Source organism: Centrocercus urophasianus, unplaced genomic scaffold, assembly GCF_019232065.1.
Source record: "Centrocercus urophasianus isolate 14NV4802_14NV808 unplaced genomic scaffold, USGS_Curo_1.0 seq_15, whole genome shotgun sequence".
NCBI lineage: Eukaryota > Metazoa > Chordata > Aves > Galliformes > Phasianidae > Centrocercus > Centrocercus urophasianus.
Window position 1 is genome coordinate 26,891,359 of NW_024884697.1, and position 22,287 is coordinate 26,913,645.

Genomic DNA, 22,287 nt, shown 5'->3' on the forward strand with positions numbered 1-22,287 from the left:
AAAGAGCAAAACACCTTCATACAGAACATAAAAGGAGCATCTGTTATAAAAACAATCTGATGGACTACCAGTTTAGATATTGAGGATGCAATGTGAGCATGCATATAGGTGTGTGGTTTTGTTTTGTTTTGTTGTCTCCATAGGAACAGCAGTCTCTTTTCAAAGCACATCTTATTTGCTGGGGGCATTAATAGGAAAATGTTACTTCTGCTGTCGGTGTAAGAGGCACCCATATCTCAGTTACTGCATTTCTTTTAATTTACTGGTAGATATTGTATGGCTGAATTGATTACAGACTGGAATAACGTCTTTGTCCTGTATTCCTGAAAGAGGAATTTGTCTACAAAGAGGTTTCATAGTAGATAGAGTGCTATTTTTTTCCTAGGAGAGAAGGGTAAAAATTTGAGTTACACTTGAAATACAGTAATAAAAGTAAGGCAAGCTAGCTGATAAATTTATAATCTGTCTAGGCACACCTAGAAGTCCACTGAGTTACATTAAGCCTAACAAAAAATGATCACATCCGAAGGCGGGATTGTTATAACCTGCTGGTGCAGCCTAAGGTGAAAAAGAAGTATCCAGACTTAAGCTTTTTGTTACCATGCCTTGACCAAGTTTGTACTTGACAGGACCTCTTATTCATGAGGCCTAGAGTCTTGTAAAACATTCATCCACATTCTTTTCCTTTTTGTTTGCCAGACAGAGAGCAATGCTGCTTTCAGTCTTCTGTTTCAATTCCCTGTGACTTTAGGGATTGATATTGGGAATGCACAATGGCTTTAGCACTGCCCTGACTTGATAGTTTATAAAAACACTAAGGTATTGCTAGGCAACCGTTACATGTATTTGTACAAAGTCCAATTTTAATAGATATTTTAAGAAACATGTTAGCATGAGACATAGGCAAAGAAACACAGTATTGAAAGAGACTGCAGTGTTATACCAAGACAAAAAAAGGAAAAAAAAAAAAAGAGAAAAAAAAACCTGAATTTTTTTTTACCTGGGTCTGTCATGTGGAAAGCTTGGCAGTGCTGAATTTGTTATAGAATAGTTTGCTACTGCATAAGGCCATGTTTATATTTACAAGGGTATGATGTAATAAAGAAACTGAAATAAAGGATTTTATTAATTGAAATTTAAGGAAAATAGTACGGTGCTCCGCAACACAGAAGATGAGCTTACAAAATCAGTTGATAAAAGACCAATGGAATGGATTACAGAGGGATAAAAAGAGCAGAGGACAACAGTTCAATATGGAAAGGGATAAATTGTTTTCTAAGTCACTATTTTTAATCACTATCTGCAATAATAGAGTAAAAGAAGATGCAGTTTCTTGTTTTATTATAAATTTATAGAAGAGTTATTAAGCATAATGGGCAGATGATATTAATGGATAATCTGAATAGATTTATGCATTAATAAAATGTAATTATAATGAGTAAAGGCAGCAAATGTTATGCATTTTAATATCTGGAGGGCTTTAGCCTTTGTTGAAAGATGATGTATTTTTGCAGAGGAATACAGATCGCCCTTAATTATCTGAATATTTTTCTAGGCTTTTGTGACAGGAGTGCATTATGTCTAAATAACTATGAATATTAAAGTGTCTGGTACAGTATAACACTGTTGGTATTAATTTTGCACTAATTATTTCAAGGAAATCATAATCTAACAGCTTTAAAGCTCCGGAATAATTTTTGCATTATTTCATTTTGTTTATCTCTAAAACAAAACGTTCGTGTTATCAGTGTTCAAAATTGGTAGTAGATGATTCCAGGTGCCTCTTACCTGGAATGTATGAATTTATTTCTAAGAAGGCAGGGTTGCAATGGGATAGCAAATCTTGATCTGTGCTTAACTTAGAAGGAATAAAGACAAGTACAGGGCTATAAATAACTTCCCCCATCTTTTGATTCCTTCCCCCAAATCTCCTTTAAGGCACAGAATGGATAGAAGACCACTGACTGCTGAAAGTAATAGTAATTGCTCCTTTGAATGAGCTTTAATCGTGGCTTTGCTAGTCTTCAAATCCTGGACGATGTTTTCTTGTGCTGTCTCCTCAAAAATATATTGGTCCATTGCTAGGATCCATTGTGTTACATTGTGATCCAGTGTGTTACATTTCCTGAGCTTCAGATCATTCTTGGTGGAATGAACCTTCTAAAACACACAGAAACGTTGAGTAACCAAATATTGGTATGGAAGCTCATGCCCTGAACTTCTGCCAACACGATGTATGTACATCTCCTAGAATTGATTAGCTGCCTAATTACTGTCCTCAGAGGAGGAGTCTTGTGCATGATCTCAGGTCAGTTGTAGACAGGGCTGTTTTCTTCCGCAGTTCTCCAATCTGGGCTGTTTACGATCAGGTGCCTGAGGAGGCTAAGAGAAAAAAGCAGTTTTAGTGTATCTTGCTCCTTCTTGTCATCCAAAGAAACAGTGTTAGTGCATCCTACCTCCTCCCCTACTGCCTTTTTCCCTCCAGATGACTAATCACATGTGTGTCTGCAAGCAACTCAAACCAAACTTCCATTAATTCAGCTTCAATAGCATTCTCGTAGCTGAGTCTGCTTTCTAAAATAGGATTTAAAAAACAAAATGAAAACTATAATCCTAGCAACATCAGCATAATCTATGGATTGGGAGATTGGAGAGTTATCTGTTTGCAGCAAGACACTGTACATCAGTTATGTGAGCTGTTTAGACATTATTTCATATTCGTTTGTGCTATGATCAGTAACCGTGAGCCTTTCCTTGGTCTCTCATTATGATAGAAAGATGATGTTTTGTTTCCAGATTTCCAGTTCATTCTTTGCTGTTAAGGATTCCTTTCATGTACAATCTCTCAAACATGCAGTATTTTCAGTGAATAGTTTTCTTTCTCTCATTTATACCCTGGCTCAGTGCATCTGTGGAGTTTTTATCTCTTGCTACCCCATTGTGCTGCATACAGTAATGCAAGAGCCTAACTGAGGGCAGATGGCGAAGGAAACCAATCAGAGGTGCTTGTCAGTGATGGAGTAATTTTTAAATTACAAAATGCAGTAACAACCCATAGCCATTACATTTTTCTAGTATGTATGTACTAGATTTTTTTATTCATTAAAATTAAAAAAATCGAAATTTATGCTTCTTTGAATGTATTAAAACTTATGCTTTGAGAATCTTGTTTTGTGTCTCATACGAGTGGGTCTTCCATTTCGGAACCATGCTACATTAGATATGATTTGTGGAGTGGTGTGTAGACCCATAGATCTTATATGTGCAAGAACTAATAATGTGCTCAATGTATGTGTATAGTTTTGGTTTCTATGTAAGCATACTCCAACAGAGATTCTCCTTAATAAACTTTATGCCTGCAAGGAAGGGATAGTTGCCAAGGGCTTATAGAGTCTCTTTGCTGTGAACAACACATTTCACTGCATGTGCATGTGTTCTGTGAGCGTGTGTCTGTGTGTATGCATGAGAGAGAGATCTTGGAGCCACAAAATTTCTGTGAATATTAAATAGTTTAAAGTGTCTGCGTGCCAGTGGAACATTGGGAACCCAGTCAGCGATGGATCAGTGGAATTGCCTGACCTTCATGTTCATACTGTGTCTCTCCTCTTTTCCTTCGCTGCATCCTTCATAGTCATAGCATGGGCTTCTTGCCTTTGTTGGCATGTGAAACATGCTTTGGATCAGTGACTGCTGTATGCATGTGATAATTATTAGTGGATACCAGCCTCTCCTAGTCCTGAAGTGAGTCAGTTTCTGAGCCATCTTTGGCTCCTGTTTAGACTTGGTTATATGAATGTATAAATATTTAAGTAAATCTAATTGGTTTTTCCTCAAAGAATTGTTTGAGTTGGAAGAGACCCTTAAAAGTCATCTAGTACAACTCCCCTACAATAAACAAGAACTTCTAGAGTTAGATCAGGTTACTCAGAGCCCCAGCCTGATCTGAATGTCTCCAGGGGTGGGACGTCCAAAACAGAACCGTAGAACTGTTTTGGGGTTGGAAGGGAACACGAGATCATTGAGTCCAACTCCCCTGCTAAAGCATGTTCCCTACAGTAGGTCACACACGTAGACATCCACACCGGTCTTGTATTTCTCCATAGAAGGAGACTCTACAACCTCTCTGGGTGACCTGTTCCAGTGCCTCACCACCCTTATTGGAAAGAACTTCTTAGTTATATCCAATATTAACCCCATTTTTCCTTCTTGCAGCTTGAAACCATATCCCTTGTCCTGTCACAACAGACCATGCTAAAGAGTCTGTCCTCTTCCTTCTAATAGAACTCCTTTATATACTGAAAGGATATCCTCAGGTGTCCCCAGAACCTTATCTTCTTCAGGCTGAACAGCCCCAGCTATCTCAGCCTCTCCCTGTGGGAGAGCTGTTTCAACCAATTTTTGTGGCTGCCCTCTGGATGCACTCCAATAGATCCACATCTCTCCTGTACTGAAGACTCCACATCTGGATGTCCTACTCCAAGTCAAGTTTCACCAGTGCAGAGCAGAGAAATATCAGAAATATATTTTTCATTATTTTCAAAAATGATGAAGAATTTGGAGACAATTTCATTGTTTCTCTTAAATTATTCACCATATTTGTAGATCTTTTACTGTCTGCTGCTCTTGTGCTGCTCTGGTTTTTTTCTGTGCTTTTCTAGCTGCTGTGTTGCTAGGACATGCTTAAGTAGCTACCAAGGTTACAAAGTACGGAGTGGGAGAAGCTTCTCACTGAAATAAGAAAAGCAGTGAAATAATAAGTTGTATGAAGAGTCTGAAATAAAATATTTGAAGCAATATGTTTTGTTTGTTTTAAAGTATGAGTTTGCTTGCAAAAAGCTTACCTATGAGTAAAAGTGAGATAACAGTTAAGGTTAGCCCTTCATAACAGTATTTTCAAACACCGTGATAACATCTCTGTAAACATCTCTGGTGTTCATAAATCCTGTTTTTTCTGAATTGCAGTTTTAAGAGTATTCACTAAAATATTCATAAGGGAATGTGTCAAGCATGATTAAGTCTATATTCTAGTGTAAGTGCTTTTGTTGTAGAATTGTTTCCAAACTTGAAAATTTGAATAGATTATTCATACCATGTCAGGTCCTACTCCACTATATTTTTAATGTTGTCTTCATTTGAATCTTGACAACTTGAAACATATGGTAAGCAGTTAAAGAACCTGCCAAAAATAAAAGAACTGTGTAGTAAAGGCTGAATAATGTAGATGTTTAAATTGTGTAAGTATGTTTTCAAATATGAAATATTTTGAGTTGCTGTGCTTATGTAGCTTGATCCATTAATTATCTGAATAAACTGAATCCTGATTCTCAAGTGTTTCTCTGATGTAACTTTAGACTGGATTCAGTGAGAACTGCTAGCTGCTTGCATGCATCTGTATTTTCCTTAATGACCATAGTCCAGTCCAAAATTAATTTTATGGACAGAGGCCTGTAGAGCAGCTTTGCTGTAAAAGGTGAACACGTCTTACAGGCTCTTTGCTCCTTTCCCATGGAATCTCTCAGGGCTGGTCTATAGCTTGAAAGCTTTGTTGACGGTTTTCTGGGCAATTAAATTCACAGGTAGTACTTCAAAGGAAAAATGGATGCTTGTCTGGAAAGAATGGATGTTTCCCAGCTGGAGAAAAAAAGAGAGAAATTTTACAAGGATCATGTAAGCCCTGTAGGTATTTTTACATAACCTACCACCAACTGTTCTATTTTCCTCCTAGTCTGAGATTGTTCAGGCAAGTTTCTCCAGTCCACTTAATGAAACGGCAGCTTTCAGGCCATAGAGTTGAAGCTTCTTCACATCTATAAGAGAAGACTGCAGAAAGACTGGATTCTTCTGCTTGTTAATATCTATCAAGCAGCTGTAAAACTGGGATTGAGCCATGTAGTGGATGGTAACATGGAGTAAAATGGCCACTGTTCTTCAAATTAGTTCACAGAGTTAAAGAGTAGCATTAGTTGCATAGTATTTTCTATGGAAAGATTAAAGGTAGCATTTTGGTGTCCTTGGGACTTCTTTCTATTCCTTTTATTCTTTGGTAACTGGAAAACACTGAAACAATGAGATGTTTTCCAAATGTTCCTCAACCAATCAGGAGTTCTAGATGCGCTACAACAAAGCTTTGGTTAGTGAAATGTTCATGAGTTCTACATATTACTATATAAAAAATCTTGGAAAGAAATGCTGGAAGATGTTAAAAGTGGAGGTGGAATTCTAAGAGAACCATAGAAGAATTATTTTTCTAAGTTAATAATTGAAGTGTATTTCTTTCTTTACAGCTTCCCCAAAACAATTGCTACGGTGAAATATAGTTGTGATATTGAAAGTTCCATATATTATGCTACTATTAATTCTTTGCACACTAAGGTTTTTAATCTGAAGCTTTTTTAAAATTGATTTGCTCATTGCAAAAGTTTGCTTTGTTCAATTAGTTGAAAATTAACACAAATTTGGAAAGCTGCTGGGGCATTTTGTTTGACTCATTTTTTGGTACAGTTACAAAAAAACAGTAAATAATTCATGCTTAAACTAGAAGGAAACAGATCCGCACCTGTTCTTTTGAAAACAACTAGTAGTCCTTTAATGGACTTGTTCACTGTTTTTCCAAAAGTTAGTTATGAAAAGTATATTAAGAGCTTGATTCTTTATACTGCTGTTGCAATAATCATGCCAATAACCTGTGTGAAGCTGCTAGAGCACAGGTATGTGGAAATAAAAATGGGAAAGGTTTAGCCTATGTATTCTGAAAAATATATCTTAGAATTACTGTTTCTGTAGGACGTATAAAGGTTTACCACAATCAAATGTATTATACTGACTGAAACAGCCATCTCCATCCTTTCCTTTTCCCAGCATTACTGTAACATTTAGATAATGCGTCTTGAAACTGAAATGAGATCTATTTATTAATTTAAAGCCTTATCTTCTGAGAGGCTGGAAAGACTGATGGAGTGGGAGAGGATTTTATGCAATTGTCTTGATGTGAAAGCTTTCCTGTAATGTGTAAAAGGAGAAGAGCCACAAGAAAGCTTTCTTTATTGTGCCATTTCAAACTGAACAAATATATACCTGTTGATAAAACTATTTGTTTTACTTGAAAGTTCCAAGAAGAATGGTTAATTTAATTTTTCACAAACACTCTGTAGCAGAATCTGCTGTTTGCTGAGTAGGGCTCAACAGTCTGATAATTGGAAGCAGCTTCCACGAAGCATCAAGTATTCCATCAGAGTATTGGTCTTCTTCTGGAGGGCAGCCAAACACAAAGAGAGAGCTAGATTTTTGAAGATACCATGCTATTATTCTTTGCTGAATGTAATTTGTAGATGCAGATACTTACATTTCCTTAATTGCATAATGGTTCAGCTTCAGGAAAAACAAATTGGTTGGAGTCTTGTGATTATGGCACTTTGTTAGCATAAACTTGGACAAATCAAAGAAACAGAAAATCCTGGAATACAAGTTTCTACCTATTTCTTGCATTACCACACTTCTGAACACAATATTGCCACTTCCTTCTTCTGCTCTCAACCAAGCTATCATGCCATGGTATCATAGCTGCACAAGAGGTTTTCAGCTCTGATTTCTGGTTTTATGCTAATATAACAGTACTTAAAATTCCCATGAGAAAGAATTAATTTTTCATTGATTTCCTTTGTTTTTGATAGGCATTTCTTCACTGAGGCTGTTGTGAACACTGTGCACAAACATCTGCCTATTTTGTGTTCAGTGTAATAGGGAACATAAATATCCAGTCCACGTAGGAAATGCGTATGAGTTGGGAAGCCCTTCTCTTTTGTGTCTCATTTTGATCTTAGTTCTTCAAATAGAGGCTGTGGCTTGTGTGTATGGTGTTTGAAATTCTCAACTTGTGTATTGTCATATTTATCATTGAGTGATCCCAGCATTGGTTGGCTCTCAGCTAGTAGTAAGCTTCCAGTGAAAATGAAAAAACGTTTTCTTCCCTCAAAGAATATAACTCATCAAATATTGCAGATGTTGAGTCACAGATCATGAGAACAATTGCAGCACCCTCAGTGGAGGTCTCAGTGTAGGCCACAGACCTTGCCTTCAGGGCTGCAGGGCATCTTAGGAAAGGATTTTACATAGACAAGCGAGACAAAAGTTACAAAGAACCTTGTATAGGACACAACTAGACTGCAAGGTCAGTATATGGTGTATGCGCGTTTGTACCTTGATAGATGTCAGCATTTATCTCTGTCATTCACGGCTGCCTTACTTGTCTGTTCAGTCCAGCAGCCCAGTGATGTGCCTTGTGTGTGACAGCCATTTCCCAGGGCTCTGCCAGATGGGTGTGTGGCACCTTGGCTAGAAGGCAGTCTGCTGCGCCCTGCTCTTCACACAGATGTCATGAAAATGGTCTCTTTAAAGCACATTAGTATGGCTTGACCTCCATTTTGTTTCCAGGAGGCACTCGCTTTGTAGTTGAGTCTGCAGCTCTGATGGTACTTGTTTCCAACCCTTATTCAATTCAGGAAATGTGTTTGAATACAATCCTGTCAAACTGATCTCAGCAGCAGTGTTCCTGTTGACCTTACTGTGACTGGGATATTGTCCATTGCCATAGACCATCTGTGTTAAGACAACATTCTCTTCACGTTGTAGTGAGTGTTTGAAAATTGATAGAATAAGCTTTTAATTGCAAAATCTACTTTCTCAGTTGATTTTTGTAAAGCTCTTTCAATCTGTATGAGTCAGTGTAGAAGGAAGACCCACAGAGACCCACACAAAGATGTTTATGTGTTTTTCAACAATATTTCCATGTAAGAAGGGTGCCCATGAGGGAATATGAGAAGCCGTCTGTGACACACTGTGTAATACTTTGCATAATGAACACACATGGCTCTTATCACTAAAAAGCAGTCCTGAAGTCATTGCTTTTTCAGGTGCCATCATCCTTTTCCATTCATTCACAGTAGAAAATGACTAAAGGGGCACACTGTACTGTGTTGGTGTAACTGTAGCTTTCTAATATGTGACTTCTTAACTTAGCATGTAGCTGATGTCTTTTTCAGAGAGCTGAGCACTCCGTAGAACTTAATGCCAATCAGCCTGTCTACCTTTCTCCTGGCCAATAGATGCTGACTTCCTTCCAAATTGCAAATTTGATCTTTAACCTGTTTAAGTCTTGACAATTCCTTTATTGAACTTAGCTGGAAAAGGATCAGCACTGTCCATAAGCTTACATGTAGTATGTTAGTGATGAGATAAAAATAAACTGGGCACAAGCCTGTAGTGGTGGACCAGAAGGCAATATAAGTTCCTGAAAAGTTGGGGATAATAACTCTGTTTTTGTCATGTGGATTTGGGCACTTGGGGAACATTGTTAGCGTTCATAAGCCCAGGGATGGAAAACTAAAAGTTTTGAAAACAAACTTAATAAGCAGAGGCAAGAAGAGTAACATCAGTTTTGAACACAGCTAACCTAAAATCTCATTAATCTTATGATGGGTAATGAAATAGTTTGGGTTGTATTGACACTGTCATCAGAGGGAAAAAAATGCTTTTGGTATCACTTTGTTTTCAGTAGCAGGGGATTTCAGACTGTTAATTAAACACCATGGATTACATAGCCTCACTGTTAAAAGAGATGAAATCTAAAGTTTGTAACATAAGGATTCTCCAAAAAGATTATGCTTTTTCTTTTGTTTTGCAATCCATGTAAGTCCTTTGTGGGGGGGGGGAAAAAAAAAAAAAAAGAAAAAACTACTGTGTTTGGAAAAGTACCTATGGAGCATCAACATTTTCAAGTTCTTATTAAATTACCAATCTCTGTAGCATTTATGGATTCCATAGCAGAAATGTTATTAGATACTTTACACTGAAGAATATATCATCTCACATTTATTCCACAGAGATTTTTGTTTTTGGATTCATGAAGTCTTGTGAATCTTCTAAAAATTAGCAGATATGAGCACTGTGATGGCTCAGTAATGTCATCTGTCTGGCATCAGGGGCCCTGTTTTGCAGTAGCTTAAGTGTCTTTTGATATGTGCTGTGGTCTGGTAATGTTGTAAAGCTTTCTGACTTCACTAAAGAGTAAACGACTGGGTATCAGCAGTTTCTAAAGCCTTTTAATACTTCAGAAAGAATAGATAAGAACAGTGTACAGAACCAGAACAAAGAAACAAAGACTGGATATAAAAATGTTGATGGCCACTTAGTTTCTAAAATAATTACAGTTCATGGGCTTTTGCCTTCTAAAAGTTTGGAGTATAATTGATTTTGCTGAATTTCTGTAAAGTGTTGTTCACGAAAAACATTTCTGCAAAAACCTATCATATGTTTAGCTACAGAAAGAGAAAGCATTTTTTTAAATGTGTCCTCCACTCAGTTGTCAGTATATTCATTTATTTTTGATATGCCACCAAAACAACTGTGCTTTAAAAAGGAAAAAATATTTTGAAAGAGGATACATCCTTCTCATATCAAAATTTATTCTAGACTTTTTGCTGACTGTGTACAGACAATTTAAACTGAACTAATCTATTGGCAAAGTGAAAAAAGAAATTATGTACTCTGCCTGTCAAAATACAATAAAAATAAGATTTGTGTATTGTTTAGAAATGTTTATTATATAATTTCTTTTAAAACAAGTCACAAGAGGCTGGAAAAAGGATAGACAAGCTTTCTGGGAACAGTAGAAAGTTCCTGTTATATAGATGCCTGCTGCAGCACTTAATCTAAGTCAAGCAGCAGAAGGAAAGAATCTACCTACTCTCACTACCAAAGCAGTGCATTCGTCTCTGTTAAAAAATCACACCTTTGTTCATCAGAAAAGGTTAATGTCTTTTTCATTAAATTCTTTATTAAATAAAACCACGTCTGAAGAATTTAATCATGAATTTCTGTGTAAAGCATCTTTTAAACTAGAACTGGTTCAGTAGAATACTTCCTGCAAAATTTCAGGTATTTGTCAACAATCTTCCATAAATGTTAGTAACACCACTGTTGTTTCATTTTTAAGAAGCTGACTACCTTTAGAGAACAAAAAAGATTATTTATTGCCATTTTGATGCTGTCATCCTTCTCTGCTGCTCTTTGTAACAAAGTTAAAGAGATAAGCATCCTTCCACTCAAAATGTTTTTCCATTCAAATGAAACACGCAAAAACAGAGTTCCTTCAAATTTAATATAAGACTAATTTGTATGTGTGCTTGCTCACGTTGATGAGAACTGAATCAGTTGAAGCTGACAACCATGCTGAAAGGGAGGAAGAAGCTTTAACGTAGGCTGAAAAGTGTTACTACCTAAAACGTGCCCCTTTCTGAAAGCAAGGAAGTGATCTTCTAAGTTAGGAAAGCAAGGAAGTGATCTTCTAAGTTAGGATGCTGCCTGATAAGTTTATACAGCTTTGAGGAGAGAGAGAGAGGAAAGGGGGAAGAAAAAAAAAAAAAAGCAGCTTCTGATTTATTTTTAACAATACACTCTCATATAGAGATACATTAAAAATATATTTTTTATTGGGATAACCTACTAAGATGCCTCTTAGACAACACTCATGCCAAAATCAACATTTCCTGTATTATTCTGTATTGACAGTGCTTTTAGTCTTTTCCTTGACTCTACTCATTTTCCTTGGCTTTGCAGACTGTTCTTCACCAGTGCTTCAGCTGGGAATGTAGTCAACTTTGAGTGATGGGAATACTTCAGTAAGGCATTGGCTGAGCTCAGATCCATTTTACTGAGAATACGGTTATAAAGTGATGTTTCAATTCATTTAATTTCAGTTTGTCATCCAAAAGAGGTTATCTTTTGTGGGTGATTTCTGTCAGATCAGAACCTAATCTTTTCTTACCTAGGTTTCTTTTATCTTGTATCGATGCACATGAGATTGGTAGAATTCTTAAATCAAATGCAAGGAGAGAGGGTAGAAGGTTGCGGTGAGGCACAGAAAAAAGAGCTCCAGATTTTTCTGTATCTTCTTGTAATTAGTTCAGAGCAAATCAAGTATGAAAATCCACTGTAATTTGAGTACCAACTTTTCCACTCAGTTGAAAGGCAATATTGGAGAGTTGTAGGAACCACTTTCACAAAAAAGGAAGCGTGGCCATTGAATGTATAGTCCTGATTTCTCTTCTTCTCCTCTCCAGTTTCTTTTTAATTTGTGGAGTTCAGCTAACTCTGTAATGCTCTGACATTTCCCTGCAAAGCAGAGAAGTATGACTTTAAAGAAAGTAGTTGTTTCTAGTCTACGTGAATCTCCGTTTTTATACCTGCAGGTGTGTAGGATATGTAGAAGATAGAGGAACTTAAATGCACCCTCAAATAAAGTACTTTGATGATTGGGAGGCTGCGGATTCAATTGTTGGCAGAAAAGAACAAAACACTTTTATATTCTGTTCTCTTAATGCTTTCATAGTAGCTGTGAGAATTGTATGGCTAACTCCATTTTTTACTCAGCAGTCAAGTTCAGATTTAATCACATTTTTTTCTCAACTAAGATTTCATTGGTTGTTTTTTTACATCAAGGCGCCTGTGCTAAATGCATTATAATTGCTTCAGTTTTAAACAGTATTTAAACTATTTTTCTATCCTCTTTGAATCTTTGATTCTTTTCTTCTTTCTATGTTTCCTCATGACATTCAGTATTTCTGCTAAACCAGTGCAGTGACTTAGGTAAACCTTCTGTGATTAAACATGTGAGAAAGCACACATTTGAAGTTCAGAGCGTCTCAGTCATGTCAGCTGTTGGCTCTATGTCTGGAAATTCTGGTTTTTTGTATTAAACAATGGGTATATCATACTTTTCCCAGCATATACTTATGTGAATATATCTTGTAGTATTAAAAACAGCCAAGATTTTAAGCTGATGAGGAAGAAAGGAATGTGGTTTAATTAAGCAGAAATTTTATTATCTTACATGGCAACTGCCCTGCAGCAAGCGTTATGTGTTGAAACACATGTAATTTGTTGTACCCAGCCTAATGCTGGGAACCTAATACCAAGATTAGAGGAGAGTGGGAAAAGGTCTTACTTTGTCTTTACGTTTGCTACAGTTTTGTAAAGGGTGCTTCCAGACAATCTCTTTTTACAGCAACAAGCTCCCATTACAGAACCAATTACAAACTTATAAATGGCATTCCCTGTAATGCATTACAAAGCCTGTAAAACTTTTCATTAAATAATAAGGGATGCAAACAGGTGAGTTGTCCTTGTGTTCCACTCTTGATTAAAAATCCCCGGACGTGAAGGTGTACATCTTGAAGAAGGCACAAAATCTTTCCTTTTCTGATATTGGTATTTATGGGAAAAGTCTTCCTATGCTGTATTGATATGTCCTAAATATATCACTGCTTGTTTTATTCTTTTCCCATCTGGGAGAGGAATCCTGCAAGTGTTTTCTTTGTTATTGTGTCCTATGAATGCTCCACAGGCAGCCAACATGTCATAACCCCATTCATAAGCATGATCCAATTCCATCAAAAATGTAGTGTGAAACATGTGTTTCGGAAACTCAAATGAAAAAAATACCAAAAGAATCCCATAAAAAAAATTTAAGTCTAAAAAAACCCTGGAACAGCCCCCCTAAAAACTACTTCAGTCCTTGAGACTTTTAATGCCTATCTATCAACGTTGTTTTTATGCACTCACAGATGCAAGTTGATTTTCTACTTCAGATTTTTTTTCTGATGATGAACGAATTCAGTCTAACTGTTGTCTGCACAAATTGAAGCCAACTTAATTGTGGAATATAATTATGAACTGATTTATCTTTTAGGCTAGAAAACAGTAAACTACTAAATCTTTGCAGTGAAACAGTTTGAGTCAATGTACTCCTACAGAAGGAGAGAATAAGTGGGAGAGGAGAGCTTCAATTTTGTCTCCAGCTGTTATCAGCCAGTCTCAGCTGTCAAAATGTCCCTCTCTAAGAGGGTATTTTTATTATTGATTTAGTATTTTATTGCAAAGAAAAACCATAAGTCAAAGCCTCTGCCTGCATACGGAATGGATAGTTCTTAGTTAAGGTCTGATTGAGTTCTTCCTCAATTGCCTTTTTTCTCATATCCCTCCTTCATAGGTGGCTGCTCTCTCAGCAGCATTGAAAGCATTTCTTCCTCCAGTCTGGAGGCATCCAGTTAGCTTACAACTTTCAGGAAGAAAGAAAAGACAGCAGCTGTCTGCCTTCAATAAGGGAAGATGCTTAGACCAGGGGGAGGGAGAAAAGGCATACATTCCCAACTGGTGGTCTTAAGGTCCTGCCTTGATTTCTTGCTTCTTGCAGTAATCTGATCTCATATTGGGTGCATACAACAGCAGCTCTCATAACCATCATAAAACATCATGCTCGGTAGAGTTGTCTTCCTCTGGCTCTGTCCACATGCCCTGTGAAGGGTTTCCCAGAGCACTACATAAGCCTTTAATTCTTTCCCATAGATTGTACAAAAAATTACAGAAGTTGCCCCCACAAGTCCTGCTTTCAGATACATTATTCTTCTGAGATAATCTGAAATGGGAATTGAAGGTGTGGAAACCTTGGGAATCATGCCTCAAGGGAAGTTAAAGGTGAGGGAATAAGAAATGGCTGATTTGAGAGTTTTAAGAACGGGAGATCAAAACTAAGATTTCTCCTGTTAGTGCAGTAGTTTCTACAAGTCCTTACAGACCCAATTAAAATAACATTTGATTAAAATGAATAGAACAAAGCACTGTTTTAAGTGCTGCGAAGTCTCTGGATAAATTGAAAAACCAGCAAAATTTAATTTTATATTGAAGATTAAAGAGTCCTTTCTGGTCTTAGTTATATCACGGTTTCTCTGGTGTATAAGCAGTAAGGCAATGCAATGTAAGATTAAAAATCTGTGGACAACGGCATCTCTCAAATTAGCATGGCTGAGAAAATCATTTTAGCCTTTAATGTTGATTTATAGCAATTTTGCATTCTTCACATGTTGAAATCCAGAATAGTATTATGCTAAGGCAGTTGTATCACTCGTAGGTGTTACACAAGAGGTGAATGAGCAGTTCTTTGTGTTTTCCTTTGTAGGATTAAAATTGGAAGATGTGCAAAGACCAGGGGTGTGACTAACAAGCTGCCTTGATTCCTTGTTATTCTATGACTAGATTGACTGAAAAATTGGTCACAGGGTAAGAGAATTTATAAAAGCCATAAAGCACAGCCAAGTATTTGATGTCATCAAAGCTAATTCAGAATATTAGACTTGTTTATTTTCACTTTCTAAAGGACTTGTTCTCCCATTGATAGTTTCTTGAGGCTTATCCTTCTGAAATGTTCATATGTTTTACTTGTGTGAAAAATGCACATGAAATATCACAACTGTGCAAAAATTATAACTGGCAGAATTTGCTGAATTGATTTTTTACTAACTGTGCTTGGAGAAATTACTGTGGAATGTAACCATTTTACTGAAGAGAAATCGGTTTTATCCACTAGATATGGATTATGGAGAGAAAAAAAAAAAAGAAAAAAAGGTAGTTTGTGCTAGTAATTTGATAGTTTTATAATTAATGCTTAGTTATAAAACTGTTTTCCTGAGAATGAGAATTCTGTTGTGAGGTGAAATCATACTGCCTTGTTTCTGTGCATGGATGTGTTGTCAGAAACAAATAACAAGCTGCTTTACTTTTACTTGGTTAAATTTATCCATTTTTGAGTGTGAAAAAAATAATGCAGTACTTAATCTGCTGTTACTGTGTGCAGTATGGACTGCAAGTCCTGTGGTGTAGTTGTAATGTTTTTGTGTAGTACTATGAGCAGAATTTCAGAAAGGCTTTTTTTGGAGTGATTTGGGGATTTCATGTTTTCCTCTTGCAATGCTGCAATTTTTCTGTTACCTTGAAGACTCTTTCTTTCTTTAATTTATTATTTAATGTTAATTTTGTGGGATGATAGTAGTTGTACTTAGCATAATATTCATATAAGGGAAAAACAGAGAATTTGAAAGTTTACACTGAATGGAAAAATAGCCGTTGGTGTGACAATGAAGAAGTGCACTGAACTTATTTTAAACAGAAAAAAAAATTGCTATTCTTACCATGTGTGTAGTTTGAGATCTTGATTTAAAGGATAAATTAGTTTTAACAAGCCAAAGAAAATAGTAGTAAACATGGCAGTATGGAAGAAGTTTCTTTTATCTTCTCTGTGGTAATGTGGATATGCAATTCAAATGAATCTGTGAACATTGTGTGCTTTTACATCAAAGTATGTTTTCTTACATAATAGATATGAAGTCCTGGGTAAGTTTTTTTTTTTTTTTTCATTATTGAATCGCGTACACACATAAAAATGCAGGAAATGCTATTTCTGAGTTAGAATGCAAACTAGATTAACTTCTCAGTGAATAAATGAGCTTTTTTTACCCTGAAGGTTTGAATTAATGATTTGTATAAAAAAGCTCACTCAGGATGTAGTTACTGGCTTTGTCCTATTGCTGCTTTGTTAAACTACAGCTAAAACTGTGTTGTTTTAGTAGTATTAATTGCCTTTCCAGATTCTTATAATCGCAAAAGTAACAATATTCTTAACTTATAAAATATTTTTAAAATAAAGGGACATCAGCATGGGAATGTAAGTTAGCATTTCTCACTTGGAAACCTTGTAATTGATAATGGTATTTTAAAATCTCTATTAGAAATACAAGATTTATCGTGAGAATTAAGCTGCAGGGTTGTTTTGTTGTTGTTGTATTTGTTGTTTTGATACATTAAAATAAAAATAAATTAAAAGAAGTGTTAATTCCTTAACATTGTAATAGCAGGAAATTGTCCACATTTACATAAACGTAAAACACACTTTAAAAAGCTCTTCACTTATGTTTGGAATTACTTTTTTTTATTTATGTCTCTGATATTGCAGATCCAAGAAAATGGCTAAGAAATGCAGAATTAAAAATATAGAAATATGAACTGCAGTAAAGGTTTTAGAACAAATCTTTAGACTTTTAATCAGGACAAGTTCTGATGAAGCCAGTGGAAGACCTGGTCGAGCAACACCAGTAGTGTGACAGATTAATCCAAAAAATATAAATGTTATTGCATTGTATCTGATATTCTAACTTATCCTGCTAGAATAAAGTACTTTGGGTCTATCGTTTGGGGTATTTAGATAAATAGATAATAATGGATGGGATAGACTTGGTAGTTGTAGATAACAGATGACTCTTGTTGAAAGTAATAAAAAGGGAAGCGTTGATTTATCCTTTGCTTCCTATTATTTCATCTAGGGTGCTTTTCCTGCCCTGAGCTAAAAATGTTCACTTTCACATCAGGCTGGCCCATAGTCCTGACAGATGAAAACCAACATGGTGTGGACAGTACCCATCATTTGTGCAGTTCTACTTCTGAGATACAGTCAGGGCTGTGGAAGCATCACTCAGATGCAGACCTGTGGTACCTCAGTGCACTTAAAACTTGCTGGCATTTGCCTTACGATGATCCACTGTGGATCCACAACTTATTTGAAGTCTCTAGGTATCAGTGCTTTTAAATATTCTGTAATTACAGCAAGATTGATATTTTACCTTTTCCTTGTTTCTTCCTGTGAAATATCTGCAATGCTGTTTCAGCATTTTTTTGAGGTGTAGCCTACAATGAAATAATTTGCCACTGTGAATGTCCTGTAAAAGAGACTGTGGATATAACAAGTACTCATGTGCAAGTCACTGGGCTGTTGCAGGGTCTATTCTAGACCCAGTTGCCTTCCAGACTTGACTGAACTCCGCTGGAAAATGACTTTTGTGTCATGTTTTTTATGTGAATATCTCTGAATTTCTATTTACCTACACCTGGCTCTGTGTGTAATGTTTTAACATGGAACTCCAACCTTAATGCCTTTAAATGCACAATGCTTCCTTTCTTGCCTTTCCCCTCCCCCAGGAAACCATGGACACTACTGTTTGTTTGCTATGTCCCTTCCCATTGACATGCTTTGGTGTCAGTTGTCCATCCCAGACTTTCCCTCCCCAGCTCCAAGCCCAGAGCAGCACCTACCCTGTGTCTCTCTGGGTCAACCTGCCATCTAATGGAGGATTATTGTTAACAATGTTAGAGGGAGGAGGATACATCTGGCTATGGTGTGTGTGCCCTCTTCAGTGAGAATGGGGTAAATCCTATCAATGTGTAACAAGGAAGGACTGACCCACGTTCCGGTGGCTCTTTCTATTTTTCTGTGTCTGTTGTGGAGAGTAGATATCAAATGCCTTTGCTTTCTCAAGTGCCAGCTGAGTAAGTTAGCTTTTACCTGGGTGATACCTGCAGTCAGCAAAGTTGTGCCGTTGTTCACAGCGCATTTTTACACAATGCTGTGTGCTTCTACCACAAACTTCTGTAGGGTCCCTAACAGCTAAAGGCATTCAGGGACCTAGAAGGTCTGCAAGGTAATGTTAAAAATAAAAACGCACGAAGGCGATAGTAAAAATGGAAGACTGAATGCCAACCTTCCCTATTTTACTTAGTCTTGTAGAGTCCAGGTGCTAGGTGCAGCCAGCATTTTTCTTGAAGGTGATAAAAACATTTAGCAATTTGCATGTTATAAATTACTTGAGAATGAGAGGAACTAGAGATACTCATATAGAAAAGTGCTAATATCCCGAATTCATCAGATGTTCTTGGTCTGTTTGCTGTTGTCAGGGCAGTAGTCATCCCTGCAGAGGTGACCCTAAGCATGGTTACCTGAGCGTGGTGACCTGGTTGTGAAACATGGCTCAACGCTGGCAGTATCTGCAAGTTTGGAGGAGTTACTTTGCTTGTTCAGGCATCACATCTTGCTGCTGGGAAGAGCAGTAGAATGAATGACCATGAATGAGAGCAGGGACAGACCCGAGCTGTACAGCTGTAATCATTGTTAATGTTACCAGCATTTTCCATGAAACAGGCAGATGCATTTCTAAAGCTTTGAAGGGTGTGGATCTGAGCTCTTGGTAAATTTTCATTTTGTTTTATAAAGGCATGCAGAGATTTAAAGCTCACAGCTAACTCCTGTAATAGAATTAATTAAAAATAGCAAGCATGTTAACTTTGCCTGCTAAACAGATATGACACGTAGGTGCACAGTCCCCAGCCCCCATCTCCCAAAAACTTACCCAGGGAGCTCGCTGGAGCTTGTACAGTGTGTTCCCTTAGTGCTGTTTACCCTCCTTTGTTCGTGTACTTGTTAGGGTTTTAGATCTGACAGAATGCCTTAGTCCTCAGTTTCTGGCAGTGTCCCTGCTCTGAGTGACCTCCTCCCTAGCATAACTATTCTGACATTTCACGCTAATATTAGTGATTTCTGCTCTACTTCCCAGAGGGAGGAGTTTCCCTATCTTTGAATCAGATTCTGCTCTTTTGCACAGTAAGCTTTTCACAAGAATATCTCTGGATTGCAGGAATGCTTCTAGACAGATAGTGCTTTTGGGGTTAGCTGTAGGGATGTAAAAATGTAATTAACCAAAGGAACACAGAATGCGTTATCTTCTGAGAAGCAAGCTCTTTGAATCCCTTGCATTGGCTTAAAAGAAAAATAATTAAGAAAAAAAGAGAGAAAAAAAGAACATCGTCATATCTCTTGAGCAAAGAAATTAGCATTTCAGGGAGCATTTCAGCTGAGCATCCCTTTTGCATGTTTATGAGGAACGAATGGCAGGCACTGTGTTCAGCCCTTGCTCGGGATGATGGTGCATTTTCCTCCTGCCCACTCTGCAGTTTTCCTTCTGGTTCTGTTTGCACAGCGTAGTGTTGCTACAGCAGCAGTCTGATGATTCATATATTTACTTCTCACAAGCAACAAACACCTCTTTTCTCTCAGTTCAAAGCTTTCAGAGAGAAAGAACCTACCTGAAAGCCTTGTCTTGTTGAAGTTCAGTCTGACTTAAGACCTCCTGGAGTGGATGTAGTGAGCATCCACATCATTTACGTGTTTCTAATGATGTTAAAGCATGACCTGAAGAGCTGTTCTAATAATACAGCAATGTGGGTACCTGTTTTGAACATCCAGGTAGCTACAAAAATGTGTTTTCTTACTCTGTTTTCTTACACTCATTCTGAGAGATTTTTAACTCACAGGGAAATGTAATAACCAAGCTGAACTCCTTACTTTCCTTAATCACTGTATCTAGCAATGCACTACAAGCCCAACTGTTATTCTAAACCCATGTGAGTTGTGTTTCCACTCCATCTCATGTAATCCCCCACTCTTCAGCTGCTTTACAAAGTTACACTCAGTTCAGTCACTTTAACCAGTGTTTTGCAGTAGAGCAGAATGCATGTACATGGAGAAGAGGCAGTGCGTATTTGTGCAGGCTGTTTGCTTGTGACACGAAAGGACTAATGAAACAAATGACATTAAAACATGATTCAAATACTCTATTCTATCTTCTGTTGTAAATAAGGAGAAAAAAAAAAGGTGAAAAAGACTGAATGCAGTGCAGGATTTAGGTCACCAGAAGGCACCCAAGCAAAGCGGAGACATTTGAGTTTAAATTTCAATCCCAAAATGCCATTTAGCTGCCGATTTGACTCTGAAGGCATCTAAACTTGCAAGGCTTACTAGCTTTACCTTCCTGTTTGAGAGGTATCCACAGCTTTGCTCTGCCGTGTATGTAATCGCTCCAGTCAAAGCAGCTTATACGTTAATCTGAGCAGGATCTAGGAACAAATGCTCCTCTGCTTAAATCCTCACAAGGCCCAAATCCAGTATAGGTCCACAGGGAATATGCAAGGCAACTGTAAAAGGACAGCTCAGCCCTTCTGTGGTCTTTTAAAAAACAGCTCTAAGTGGCTGCTCTGAAGACAAGATTTCAGTGTGGATTGTGGCTGATTCTACGTGGTAGACCTACTGACGTTTGAACTTTACACTTTGCTCTGCGTTTTTGGGCACTTCTGGGATATGGCACTTTCACTTTTGAAGCAGACATTTGAAATAAGACTGCGCTGAGAGGAATTTTTAAGGCCTACATTCTTGCCTTTTTAGCTGTATCCCAGTGCTCATAGTTTGCTACTGAGCTGCGTTTAGCAGCTATAAAGTGTTACAGGATACAGGGAAGAACAACATGAAAGACTCCCAGAAGAAAAGGGGAGAAGGATTTGGAGAAAACAAATTTTAAAAATCAACAACAACAATAAACAAGTGAACAAAAGAGGACCTAAACTGCCTGTTCCTTGTCAGTATGGAAAAGATACACAATGTCTAAACTGAAAGACAGGGGCTTACTCCTGTCTCCCACTTGCTGTATGGGTGATGCTGGAGAGAATACTCCTGAAAGAGTTTCTCAAACTGCCATACACCTTCATTTATACCCCATTTGCCCTAAAAAACACTGATAAAAGACTGGTCAGGTGCAGACTGTGCAAGTCTGTGTCTGCTATGTGGGTGACAGCCCACCTGGTGCTAGAGCAGCCCATCAATGATGTGACATGGGTGGCTAATAGAGCCTTCTCGTGCTGCTCCAGTAGCTGTTACTGACACTACACTAAAGGCGGTTGGGTCTCACTGTGCTGGGGCTGTGTGGTTGTGTATCAGCACTGGCACTTGTATGAAAGAGCTTCTGTCCTAACAGCAGATGTGTTGGCCATTGCCACAGGGGACATAAGTAGACCGATACTGGGTGTATTTTTATTGGTAAAAGTCTTAGTAACAGAACAGAATTAGCACTGTGACGTGAGCTACTTCAGAAACATGTTATTCTTTTACTGCTAAAGTGTTATGAATATCACAAGAAATTTGATGAAACAGTATATTTCGCATTAGGATAGAGAGCATTTTTAATCACTAGTAGCCATTAATGGATATTAAACAACACTTACTGGAGGTACATGGCTTCAAGCTACGGCAGGGGAGATTCAGGCTGGACATGAGAAAGTATTACTTTTCAGAAAGGGTGGTCAGGCACTGGAATGGACTGCCCAGGGAGGTGGTGGAGTCACCGACCCTGGGGGTGTTCAAGGAAAGACTGGATGTTGTGTTGAGGGACATGGTTTAGTAGGAGCTATTGGGAATAGGTGAACGGTTGGACTGGGTGATCTTTTAGGTCTTTTCCAACCTTGGTGATTCTATGATTCTATGATTCTATGTTTTTTAACTAATGAATCTCAGTATGATGAGTCTGGCTTTGAGTTCTGGAAGAGACAGTGGGGGAAATTTCTCGTTCACAGGTTTTCATTTTTAATACGTTCCTTGAGACTGGAAGAAAGCTGGTGTTCTGCCCAGATTCAGAGTAGACGAGCAGATTGAGCAGGATAAATATAGCCTGATATAAATCATGGTGAGCATATGGAAAAAGCTGATTGAGGATTCAGCTGATAGGGAATTAAAGGCCACAAGTAAAA

At 37.5% G+C, this 22,287-nt stretch overlaps 1 protein-coding gene and 1 long non-coding RNA gene across 2 annotated transcripts in view; one reads left to right on the forward strand and one right to left on the reverse strand.

Moving 5' to 3' along the window:
- NRCAM (neuronal cell adhesion molecule) overlaps nucleotides 1-22,287 on the forward strand; it is a 133,291-nt gene that overhangs the window by 48,631 nt on the left and 62,373 nt on the right.
- Nucleotides 1,382-20,785, reverse strand: LOC122158759. Its single transcript, XR_006168302.1, has 3 exons — nucleotides 20,519-20,785; nucleotides 18,655-18,752; nucleotides 1,382-2,382 (listed from the first exon to the last, which is right to left on the reverse strand). It is a non-coding gene; the product is annotated as an uncharacterized LOC122158759 (long non-coding RNA).